The sequence below is a fragment of the Lithobates pipiens genome, unplaced genomic scaffold (assembly GCF_037356315.1).
Source record: "Lithobates pipiens isolate NorthernLeopardFrog02 unplaced genomic scaffold, aLitPip1_a1.2 Scaffold_25, whole genome shotgun sequence".
Lineage (NCBI taxonomy): Eukaryota > Metazoa > Chordata > Amphibia > Anura > Ranidae > Lithobates > Lithobates pipiens.
This window is the reverse complement of record NW_027507787.1, coordinates 113,266,902-113,280,436: the sequence shown is the minus strand read 5'-3', so window position 1 is coordinate 113,280,436 and position 13,535 is coordinate 113,266,902.

The window sequence follows — 13,535 nt, the reverse complement described above, 5'->3', positions numbered from 1 at the left end:
TTTATATCCTGGTGCCTTTGAGCGCTTCTTGTCAGCAGTTTTCTTAAAAGCCTGCACAGAGCGAGAAATAGCACGATTTACATCGGATCATATTTTGGAGAAATGTTCAATCGTGGTGTTGGCATCTGGAACATCAGAGGGCAGAAGATCAAAGGAAAACACACGAGGATGCAACCCATAAACACAAAAGAAAGGAGAGGTCCCTGTAGATGTGCTGGCACAATTATTAAAAGGCAAACTCTGCCCATGGAAGGACGTTGACCCACTCCACCTCATTTTTGGCCATCAGACAACGTACCATCTTCTCTAGAGTCTGATTAGTCCTTTGTTTGGCCATTTGTCTCAGGATTATATTCTGAAGAATATGATAATTTAATCCCCAGCTGAGAGCAAAGGGCCTTCCAAAACTGGGCTATAAACTGAGAGCCACGGTCAGAGACAATGTTAACTGGTGCCCCATGGAGCCTGAAAATATGCTTAATGAATAAAGATGCCAGTTCTTTAGCAGATGGAAGCTTCGGAAGCGGAACAAAGTGGGCCATCTTACTGAACCTGTCTACCACCACCCATATCGTGGAACATCCCTGGGACAGAGGCAAGTCTGTGATAAAGTCCATAGATAAATGGGTCCAGGGACAGGTAGGTATTGGTAGAGGACGTAGGAGACCGGGTGGCTTAGAGGTACTGCTCTTGCTTCTGGCGCAAACTTCACAGGTCTGGATGAAGGCTAACTCATCCTGCCTAAGCGATGGCCACCAGAGGTTGCGGGAGACAATCTCAAAAGTTTGTCTAAACCCCGGATGTGCTGCAGGTTTTGATGCATGTACTTGTTGCAATACCTGCAAATGAAGAGCCAGGGGCACAAAGAGCATACCAGAGGGAGTGGAGGGAGGGGCTTCAGCCTGTGCTGGTAACAAGGCCTCAGAGATGTCAGTCTGGGTAAAAGCCAAAATCATATCCTCAGAGATAATGGGTTGTGGAGGAAGCGGAGGAGGAGACTCTGATAAAAAGCTGCGAGACAAGGCATCAGCCTTAATGTTTTTTGGACCTGGTAAATAAGAAATTGTGAAGTCAAATCTGGAGAAGAACAATGACCACCTGGCTTGACGCGAGTTCAGTCTTTTAGCAGAACGGATATATTCAAGGTTTTTGTGGTCAGTCAGAACTATGAATGGATAGCGAGCTCCCTCCAGCCAATGTCTCCACTCCTCCAAAGCTAGCTTTATGGCTAAAAGTTCTCTGTTGCCTATATCATAATTGCGCTCTGCTGGGGAATATTTACGGGACAAGAAGGCACAAGGGTGGATGGCAGCATTTACAGGATCTTTTTGTGATAAAAGCGCCCCCACCCCTACTTCAGATGCATCTACCTCTACAATAAAAGGTAGCTCAGGAACAGGATGGCGTAGAATTGGTGCAGAGGTAAAGGCTTTCTTTAACTGAGTGAAGGCTGCCTGGGCTTCAGTAGTCCATTTAAATGTAGTAGGAGTCTTCGTGGTGAGAGAGGGGATGGGATGTGCAATGGTGGCAAAGTTCTTAATGAATTTTCGATAGAAATTTGCAAAGCCCAGGAAGCGTTGAACTGCCTTCAGGTCTGAAGGTGGTGCCCAGTCTAAAATGGCTTGAACCTTGGCTGGGTCCATGGTTAGGCCTGTGTCAGAAATTAGGTAACCCAGGAAAGGTACTTGTTTAACATGGAAAAGACATTTTTCAGGCTTTACAAAAAGGGAGTGAGTCTTTAGTCGGGCTAACACTGAGCAGACATGCTTCTGATGTGTTTCAAGATTGGGAGAGTATATCAAAATATTGTCTAAATATACAAGCATGAAGCGACCCAACATGTCACGGAAAATGTCATTCATGAAGTTCTGAAAGACGGCTGGTGCATTCCTGAGGCCGAAAGGCATGACAAGACATTCGTAATGACAATCCTTGGTGGTAAAGGCTGTCTTCCATTCATCGCCTGCATGGATTCGCACCAGATTATAGGCTCCCCTTAAGTCCAGTTTGGAGAAGATTTTGGCTCCCTGGATTTGAGAGAACAACTCTGTGATGAGAGGGACAAAGAAGCATCCTGCTCCTGCAGGTGAAGTGGAGGGACGGATGAAACCCTTAGCTATGTTTTTCTGGATGTATTCTTGCAAAGCAAGATTCTCTGGTTCAGACAGTGGAAAGACTCTCCCTCGAGGAGGTGTAGTGTCAGGCAAGAGGTCAATGGGACAATCATAACTGCGATGAGGAGGTAAAGTGTCAGCAATTACTTTAGAAAACACATCCCGAAAGTCCTTATAACAAAGCGGAATCTGTTCCATTCCCACTTGACAGGTATCAAGTCGAACAAGGTGCTGGATGCAGCTCTTTTTACACTGATTGGACCAAGCCAGAATATCTCCTGTTGGCAAGTCAATTACAGGATTGTACTTCTGAAGCCAAGGAAGGCCTAGGATCAAAGGAGTGGATGGAGAGTCAATGACAAGACATGAAATCTTCTCCCAATGCAAAGCCCCTAATTGTAACTGGAAAGGGTTGGTGGATTGGAGCACTAGATCTTGTGAGAGAGGCCGATTATCCACGGAGATCAGGCGGACTGGGCAATCTAGAGCATGAGTTTCCAGGGACAAAGAGGTGATCAGAGTTTTATCAATAAAATTCTCAGCTGCTCCAGAATCCACCAAGGCCAGCAGTTCATGAGCCCCTGTCCCAAAGTGAATGACAGCGGGTAAAAGTATACAATTGTCCCTTTGGGGAGATGAGACTAGACCTAAGGTGACCTACCCGCAATCACCTAGGTCATGGAGTTTCCCGGACGTGAAGGGCACGAACGGAGCATATGACCCTTGAGGCCACAGTATAAGCAGAGTCCCATATTACGCCGGCGTTTGTGTTCCTGGGCAGACAACCGGGTGGAGCCTAACTGCATAGGCTCTTCCTCAGATTTGGCACTGGAGATGGAATAATCAGGTGGTAAGGAAGGTATATAGCTTGCCACAGCCATTGTTTGTTCTCGCCTCCTCTCTCGCTGGTGGCGGTCAATTCTAATGGCTAGACACATAGCCTCCTCCAGTGAGGCTGGGTAGGAGAAGTTGACCAGAGCGTCTTTAATAGCATCTGAAAGGCCAATTCTAAACTGGCTGCAGAGAGCTGCATCATTCCAGCCAGATTCAGGGGCCCATCTGCGAAACTCTGAGCAATACATTTCAGCTGTGGTAGTTCCTTGTTTTAAGTTACGCAGGGTTGATTCTGCAGTAGCAGCACGATCTGGATCGTCATATAGCAACCCAAGGGCTTCAAAAAAGGCATCTACTGTTAGCAGGGCTGGATGGTTTGGTTCCAGGTTAAAGGCCCAAGCCTGTGGGTCACCCTGTAGTAGAGAGATAATGATATGAAACCTCTGAGTTTCAGGGCCAGACGAGGATGGCCTCAACTTGAAATATAATTTGCAGCTGTTTTTAAAGTTGCAAAACCCTTTACGGTCACCAGAAAACCGGTCGGGCAAAGGAATTTTTGGTTCAGATGGGGTTTTTGTAATGGTGGTAGTAGAAGGAGATTGCACCTTGGTGAGCTTTGTGGCCATTTCCTGAACTTGATGTGATAAACGGCAAAGTTCTTGTGTAAACAACTGAGCCTGTTCAGGATCCATGATATGGCTCGTGTTAATGTCAGGCTAGGAGCAGATAACAAGTAACAGTTTAGGTGTGCTGTGATTATACAAGAGTTCAAAGCACATACCATGAGCAGATTTAAGCATAGCAGGTCAGCTGGGACTTGTAGTACACCGCTGCAGACAAAGGTAGATGGTTGCTGGACCTTGTAGTTCACTGCTGTAGATGAGGATATATGATTGCTGGACCTTGTGTTTCACTGCTGCAGATGAGGGTACTAGTAGAATCAGGCAAAGCGTAGTCTAGGCAAGCTGGGTCATATACAGGTAGATCAGAATCCAAACGGTACCGAATCAGAAGCAAGCAAGGAGGGTCAAACAAGCCAGGTCAAACACGAAAGACACAGAGCAAATATCAGCTGGATCAAACACAAGTGGACTCTAACACGAGCACTGACTGAATGCTGATACAGGTGATTTAAACGTGAGCTGGCCAATCACTGTTGTTTCCCAGACACAGGCTGTGTCAGGTGAGTTGTGCTGGGTCCTAAAGGGATTCTAGTACTGACATGTTGTTCCTTTGCTCATCACTCAAGTTGAAACGATCACAAAAACTTTCAAAGACATCCCCGTTGTAAAACACATCTGCTCTAGAATGCGGGCTAGCTTTCAAAATTTTCATCAACTGATCATGTATTTGCAACTTAAGTTTAGACGCTCTGTCTAATAACTTCTGTTTTCGAATTTCATCCGGCGAAGGATCCTCTATGTCAATAGGGTTACCCAGAATAAACAATGATTTTGCCGCTTCTGATTGCTTTTTGTCAGATCCCTTACTAAGTGCTGAGATATGCTTGTTTTTTGAAATTGTAACGTTCTGTATTTCATTTTCACTCTCTAAATGCTCAATATACGTAAAAAAGGTTTCACAATTTGAACAACTAGGTCCGATAGGTACATTTTCATGCTGACTGATTCACTACACAAATAATTTGTTTTTCTGACTCATCAAAAAGCATTGTATTAAAAACTGTAAACAACTTCATTACATTACGTCATTTTTTCTTTGTTTTAGTTAATGAAAATCTAGCCTCAATCTCAGTATTTGCCTGAAAGCATTGATTATACATTGATTTCCATAAAACAGTGTCAGAGACCTGTTTCGATAAATCTTTAAATTCCAATGTACTTTCATCAGCTAAAACATCTACAAATTCCATATTAGTTTTCTACTCACCGAAAATAAAACTTTTCAATTTTCCCGCTGGACTCAAATTACTTCTGTATGACTGAAATTCTCCAGTCTTTCACAATCAATCGATAGAATTTTCTCTAGGTTCTTTTCAATCTTTGTGAAGTTAATTTCTGTTCAACACTTCTTCCCCTCTGATCAAAGGAAGGAAGTGGGAAAAAAAAAACTGTACGGGGTCACCGGGGATGTGCGGGGTCACTGGAAATTGTTTGGTGTTACCAAGCACGTGCTCTCCGCACATCCCTGGTGACCCCAAACAGGGTGGGGTGATCAGGCGAAAACTGGACCAGTGATGCATGGCAGACAATCCGCTTCTCTCTTTTATTTTCAAATCTTAATGGAACAAACTGAAGAGAAGCTGATTGGTTGCCATGGGCAAATGCTCCAGATTCTGTTCGCTCCAATTTTGATCAATTTCCCTAAATGTCTTTTTATCTGTTCTAGCAGTCATATGTGTAAATGATAAGAATGGTGGGGGCACATTAGGGCACATTGGGGCACATTGGGCACATCAGGGCACATCGGGGCACATCAGGGCATATTGGAGCACATTGGGGCACATCAGGGCATATTGGAGCACATTGGGACACATTGGGGAACATCAGGGCACATCAGGGCATATTGGAGCACATTGGGGCACATCAGGGCACATCGGGCACATCAGGGCATATTGGAGCACATTGGGACACATTGGGGAGCATCAGGGCACATTGGGGAACATCAGGGCACAGCGTTTACCAGCCAGCATGCAGAGTAGTGCAGGAAGCGTGTGTAATAAGTTCTCTCTCTGCTCCTCCCTGGTGGTACCTCCTCTCTTCTCGTCCTTCCCAGATGATGTCACAAGCAAATAGGGGTAGATGAGAAGCGAGGGGAGGGATTGTATGGAGGGACAGGGACCAACTACTAAGACCAAATGGCCATCTCTGCTACAGACAGTCAGAAAACACCCGCTCACTCTGGACACTTGTCGGAGGGCAGGACAGTAGCTCCATGGCAATATCTGCGAGGGCAGGTCACTCCTCGCTCTTCCCCTGCCAAAAAAACATTGGATCTGTGGTGGGGTGCACTGGTGGGGCTGACAAATAGGACATGACAACCTCCTTTGCTGATATGGGTTTCTTGGGGTGCACTATGCTGGAGGTTCCCATTAGGGTGTCAAGTGCCTCGGCCCAGACAGAAGATGCTCCGCTGGCAGGAGCTCTGCTCACTTCACTAGATGTAGATGATGCATGGGAGAGGGGGTCTTCAATATCTTCTTCCTCCTCTTCCTCTTCTCCCAGACTTACCATCTGCCTTTCCCTCTGACGCACCCTGTCGATTAGTCTGTCCCGCCATGTTGTCAGAGCACTACACTGTGTTAGGAAATTCCCTTGTGATCAGTAAAAAAAACATCAGGTGTTCTTGAGAAGCAGACAATTTATTTCTGATGTGGCCCACAACAGGGAGACATGCTTACAGGACGAAAGCTGAAGAAAAAGTCTCAACAAAAGAAAGTGTTCCGCCCTCACATATCCCACAAGAATAACATCTCTGTGCTTCTATTGGCTGAAAGAACATAAATTAACGTGTCATGGCACAGGCTTGCACTTTATAAGCTATACATATTCCCTGTACATTCTTAGGCTATCATATTTAGTTAAATGTAATCATCCTACAACTTACTATGGAGTTAATTAAGACAAAACAATACAATGAGTTAATACAATAATGTGCTCAGAAGTAAGCTTTTTAACAAATCAGTCTCAGGATTATTGTTTTTCTAATAGTCACACAATAAACATTTAAAACTTTTCTAACATTCCCTCCTCTTTGTGTGACTATTTTATCTCCACACATTTCGATGAAAGTCCCTGTGTTATACACTTTCGGACTGTATGTCATTAAGTTGAGCTTCAATGTCCACATAGGTCTCCTCAGAGGTAGAGAGGGTTTGATACATTGTTCTTGAGACTGCAATGAGTTTTTGTGAAAGTCCTCGAATACAGGGAATGCAGCAGCATCCGCAAGTGACCAAAACAGCCAAAGCCACAGCGATTGAGATCAAACATGATATGATAAATCCAGTTCATTTACCGAACCATCCTTCAAACCAAGTTGTGAATGGATCATTAATACCTGAGTTTTCCGCCAATTCATTCGATAGCGCAGTCAGTCCTTCCAAGGCTCTGGTCACTGTCCCTCCAGGAGCTGTATTGTTGGGGATTAAAGGTACAACACATGCTACCAAACATTTTGCATACCCTCCTCTTTCAGCTAAGACCATATCTAAAGCCATTCGGTTCTGCCAGGCCATTAGAGATGTGGGGGCCAACTGTTCTGCTAGGCCCCTCACAGCATCCCTAGTATAGTTTACAAATCGTTGTTGGTTATAATATATATATAATTAATCCAGTCATCATTTTTATCTATAGTCACCCACCAGAGAAGAGACTCAAACCCAGCTGTCACCTGATTCCTGGCTTTAAACTCGTCCGGCACCCCGCGAGGAACCCCAATCTCATCTATGTAGATCTGAGAGTCAAATGACCCCAAGGGAGAGGTGTCCCTACGATACTGTCGGTGACTCTTAGTCCACGGGTATTCTGACAGGATTCTCAGGGGCATAGCCAGCTGGACCATAGCGCAATCCCCTTGGGCATTGGCCGGTAGTCTAGCTCGCAGTTTCTTATCCCCACACATCCACCAGACATCAGCTCTCTGAATGTCATGTCCAACCCAGTCACCGTTGTCCGTGTTAATCCTCTCCACACAGTAGTCATCAGGTAATGACCCAAGATCCACCGCGCTACGGTTCCCTGGGAGTGCAAAACAAGTAAAGTTGCCCGTATAAGCGGCAACCGCTGGAGGTATCTGAGGTCTCTGTACTGGGGGAACAACAAACTCAATGTGTGACAAGTAGAATTTGTTTCAGGTTTATAGCTCTTATTATACAATTGCAACATACATTTTAAACCTTCTGGATCTGTATTGTGATCTAGAGGAAAAGGAACTGTTGCTAAATGTAGTCTGGCTCCGGCACAAACTAAACAGTTTTCCTTTTTCAGAGTTCTAACCGTGTACCTCAACCATTCTAACCACTCATTTTTTCTTTGGTCGCCCGTCTCCAAAGCTATGGCATCTTCTATTGTTAGGTTAGTGAATCTTATAGTTATACTCAGAACTTCTATTTTAGTATGGCCTTCTTCTTTCCCTTCTGAGTCTACTTTTTCCTGTTTAATTTTATTAGGTAGTAATACCTCATGGAAAAATGTTCCTGACACCCATGCTCCCATGGAATACAACCGCTGATCTTCCTTCCTCGGCTCCGTTAATGTTATTAATAGTTGGTTACAGTTCTTACTATTTGTGCAGGGGGAGTTAGCCGCTTTTGTGATTATGAGTCTCTCCTTTATACCACTCTTTTTAGCCCCTGGTTGATTATACCCCCAATCTTGATGCGCTGTAGTCCACAGGGCCTGATCCCATGCTTGACATCCTGCCTTATTCCAGAGTCAGCAGATGTATATATCTGCCCATAGAAGTCCTCTAGCCCCAGTTGTATCCCCACAATCTGCAATCTGACAGAAGTCTACCAGTATAGTGCTAGTTATTCCCTCTATAAAGTTTTGGATTTAATGCTTTTCCTGTTCTTTCCCAATCCAAAAGTTCCTCTACTCTTCCATAGCGCCTACCCCCTCTTATGGATGCCTCTCCTAGTGTCACCAGTAACCCAAGGATAATTTCTGTCCCTTTCATCCTAACCAGCTACAGAGTTCCAGCGGATAGGATAGGGGAGTTGGAAGGGGAGGGAGACTTCACCGATTTGAGACAAGTCCCACCTTGTGTGAGACCTCCCTTTGTAGCCGGACTTTCTGGACCTCTTGTAGCCAACTGGCCCTACTCTGCCTGTAAAACGTTTTTACAATGGGACTGGTGAATCCAGGTAGACCTCTCTGCAATCCTTATCACAGTAGGGGTAGTTAAAAGGACTTTGAAAGGACCATCCCACCTTGGGGAGTACCACTGCTTTTTTCTTATTACTTTTTATTGAGACCCCAATCTCCCACATGCACCTTTTCATCTTTTTTTTGGGGTGTGATATACATACTGGTCACAGCTACTAGTAGGCAATACATCCAATTATTTTTACCTGTTTCTTCCATAGCTTTTCTCAGTTTGCTTTTTTGAATGCCATTATGTCTTTCTACCAATCCAGCTGATTGGGAATGATAGGCACAATGGTATTTCCCTTTAATTCTCATCACTTCTATCAAATGTTGTATATTTTTTAATTACAAAATGGGGTCCATTATCACGGTAAATCCTTTCAGGGATTCCAAATCTAGGAATAATATCTCTTAGTAATGCTTTGGCTACAGTCTGTGCATCTGCACTTCCTGTCGGGAATATCTCCTCCCATTTGGTCAGGGTGCCTGGGTACCAAACAATATTTCTTCCTTTCACATTTGTCTAATTCAATAAAATCCATGCAAATGTGTTGGAATGGATATTGTGGTGTAGGGAACTTCCCTTTCTGTGGTCTTATACCTCCCTGAGCATTGTGTCTTGCACATATAAGACATAGAGAGCAAAAAGTTTTTTTTTTAATAATAATTTGTGAATCCATAGGCTGTACATACTTTATTTAACATCTCAGTCATCCCCCTGTTTGACACATGCGTTACTCCATGTGTCAATACTGCTGCATACCTAAATAAAGATTTTGGTAATACCGGTTTCCCTTCAGGTGATGTGTAAATATCATCAATTATTGTGCAACCCTTTGTTTTCCAATATTGTTTTCCCCAGGGGGGGCATTTTGCTGCATATCAGTAAGGACTGTATGATCTATCACTATGATTTCTCGTCATTATTTTATGTGCAGCTTCATCTGCCCTTTTATTTCCCTTTGAGATGGGGTCCGTATATTTTGTGTGTGCTTGACATTTACAGATTGCAAGCTTTTTTTTGGTAACTGTATTGCATCTAGGAGTTCTAAAATGAAGTCCGTATGTGAAATTGGTTTACCACTGGAGGTGACCATCCCCCTGTTTTTCCATTGTTGTGCAAAAACATGCACTGTTGAAAAGGCATATTGACTGTCAGTGTATGTGGTTACAGATTTCCTTCTGACAGTATACATGCTCTTGTCAGTGCTACAAGTTCTGCAACTTGTGCTGAATAATGTTTTGGTAGTGGCCCCGCTTCCAAAATCTCATCCTGTGTCACTACTGCATATCCTGTTGCATTTGTGCCATCTGGATTTTTTCTTACTAGAACCATCAACAAAAAGTATCATGTCAGGGTTAGATAATGGTACATCTTTCAGATCACTTCGTGGCAGTACCTTTTCAGCGATGGCAACAGTGCAGTCATGTTTATACCCGTCAGTAGGAAGTGGTAGTAGCGTGGATGGGTTTAATGTAGTACACCTCTGTATTGTTAAGTGAGGTTGTGTCAAGAGTATTGTCATACAGGAAAAGTGTCGTGCTGGGCTCAAATGTGATATCTTTTGCTGTAACAGGATAACAAACACTGCATGTGGTACCTTTTCAGTTAGTAAAGTTGAATAAAGACACCAGTCCATCCGGTTCAGCCTGAGCGAGCGTCTAGCCCCTACCCCTGTACACCCACATCGTTCTCCACCCCCAAGGATCCAACGTCCCCATTCATATACCAGGGCCAAACCGGGACAGAAGCCAATCAACCCACCTGCATGTCCCCGGAGTGCGGGAGGAAACCAGAGCACCCGGAGGAAATCCACGCAGGCACAGGGAGTACATGCAAACTCCAGGCAGGCAGCGTCATAATTGGGATTCGAACCAGTGACCCCCTTCACTGCTAGGCGAGAGTGCTAACCACTACACCGCTGATGCTACCAGTGCTTGTACACAGGGTGGAAGTACTCTCGTTGCACTGTCTATTTCTGTAGAGTAATCCTTCCTCTATGAGACCCCTCTGGTTCTGCCTCAGCAGTGTACTCTTCTGCATCCTCCTCTCTTTCATCACCTTGCATAAGAACCTTTTATTTTCACATTCTTTTTTGCTTTTGCTTTCAAATACTTCTCAGAATGCTTAGCATATTGTAAAACATCTAAAACTGATACAGTTCGGTAAGTAACAATGTTTTAAACAATGTAATCCTTATGATCCTGTTTCAATCCATTTAAAAAAAGCAATCTTTAGCTGTTGCTAATATGCACTATTCACATCTTCAGCTTCGGGGAGCCCGGAGAACACTCTAAAAATCTCTCGTAATTTATTTAGGTAGTCACTGACACTTTCTTTGTCTTCTTGTACTGTCATATTTATTTATTTTTTTGCCAATCAGTCCGTTATACCCATCTAAGCTGGCATCTGTTCAGTAGGGCAGTCAACCTGTTTCCTAAGTCTGGGCTTTCTGGAGGCAATGGATCCCCCCCCCGTCCCTGTGCATGAGTTATGGCGTCAGTTAATGTTTCAAGGATCGATCTGTTCATCTCCAGGACTGAACTACTGTCTGGAGAGATTGAGGAAGTGGAATTGGGGGTTTGTTCAGAGGCGGTTCCTTTGACAGGGGTGGATGTCACAGGGAAGGTGTTACTCTGGGCAGTTACTTGCACCTGAGGGGGGGGACCATTATAGGGAGGTGGTCTCTGGGTACAGCAGATGAGATCATCCTCTTTGTCCACTAGGGGCAATTGGGCTTGGCATTTTTCCTTTGTTCTTCCTTCTACCCTAATTCTAGCATGCTGAAGCCAATATTCCGCCATTTTTTTAACCGATACCTTTTTTGAACTTTGGGTCCTGATATTTTAAGCTTATCCACAGGACCCCAAAATAGAACTTTCTTTCTTTTTAATTTTTTTTAGTATTCTGATTCAGAACTTAGCCTTTTGACTTATAAATGTACCCAAATATAAACAGCATTGCATCATTAACACTTCACAGTTGAAAGTCTATGAATTCTAAAAATAACTCCAATCCAATATAAATATTTACTTTAAGACTATTTTTCAAACTCTTTTTCCCACCAAAAGTCCTAATATTTTCACAGATGCACAAATTAACCTCTGTCAGGCAATCTGCATTTTCTTGTTTCTGAGAAACAACTTCTTGACCTTCATAGCAATGAAAAAATCCACAGCCCTTTTTTTTTCATTTCTTTTCACATTCATCAAACCACCTGATAATTCTACAACATTCTATTTACTCCAAAATGCCATATACCTTCTTTTTCTTTTATGCTAAGTTTCAATATATACAATATAACCCTTCTGTATTATCATAGCTAATCAAGGGTTAACTTTTACAACGGTCTTGCAGGATCAGGAGAAATTCTTCCATGAGGGGAGGGGGAGGGGGAGAGAGTTCAGTGAATTTGCCTTCTTATCTGCTTAGAAATATGCAGCACAAAAACCATGTCAATACAAGAGAAAAAAAAACAACAACCCATTCCCACACTATCGAGAGAATCAGAAAGGGTTAAACATAAACAAAGATAAAGTAAACACACACAGAAGAAAATTAGCCTTGCGATCTTAGATCACTTAACTAAACAGACAGCGCTTAAAACAGTCAGGCAATTAACCTCTGACATTCGGTATACCTCAAATCTTTTTGTTATCTGTCCGGACAGCGGGCGACGTAATTTTTTACCTTAGACAACGTCCCCAAGTGTCTCTGTCTACGAGCACTGGATTATCTAGATATTATACGATCAATACCAATGTCGGCAATTACAACACATTAAACCAGAAGCAAGAGAAAGAGAAGAAAAGACTCAGAAAGAATTAAGAATAATTTAAATTATCTTACCTCTCAAACACCTGGACTGGATCACACAAGGTTCGGAAACAGACAGTGGAATTCAGATCTATGGCCCCGCCCCTTTTTCACCAAATAACATTGATTGGGGGACTTGTAAGGTTCGGTGAGCTTCAAAGTCCAATACTCACCGAAGTGTTGTCGGGCCGTCTGATCTGAAAACCAGCGTGTTGCTCCCGGCTCGAAAGACCAAAAATGTTAGGAAATTCCCTTGTGATCAGTAAAAAAAACATCAGGTGTTCTTGAGAAGCAGACAATTTATTTCTGATGTGGCCCACAACAGGGAGACATGCTTACAGGACGAAAGCTGAAGAAAAAGTCTCAACAAAAGAAAGTGTTCCGCCCTCACATATCCCACAAGAATAACATCTCTGTGCTTCTATTGGCTGAAAGAACATAAATTAACGTGTCATGGCACAGGCTTGCACTTTATAAGCTATACATATTCCCTGTACATTCTTAGGCTATCATATTTAGTTAAATGTAATCATCCTACAACTTACTATGGAGTTAATTAAGACAAAACAATACAATGAGTTAATACAATAATGTGCTCAGAAGTAAGCTTTTTAACAAATCAGTCTCAGGATTATTGTTTTTCTAATAGTCACACAATAAACATTTAAAACTTTTCTAACACACTGCACAGCCATTTTTCCCTTGATGCGAGGGTCACACATGGCAGCCAGCATCAGTTCTGGGCAAGAGGCGGTCAACTCCTGTGTGCGCCCCTGCCCAACTCCATCAGAAATGTGTTTAGCAGAGCCAACACATCAGGTTGAGGGTCACCACCAGGCAAAGGTTCCTCAGCCGCCTTGAACCGCTCCAATTTGCTCTGAAGGTGGTTGAAGAGTGGGAGCACATGACCAATGCTGGCATCCTCGCGGCTTAGGTGTT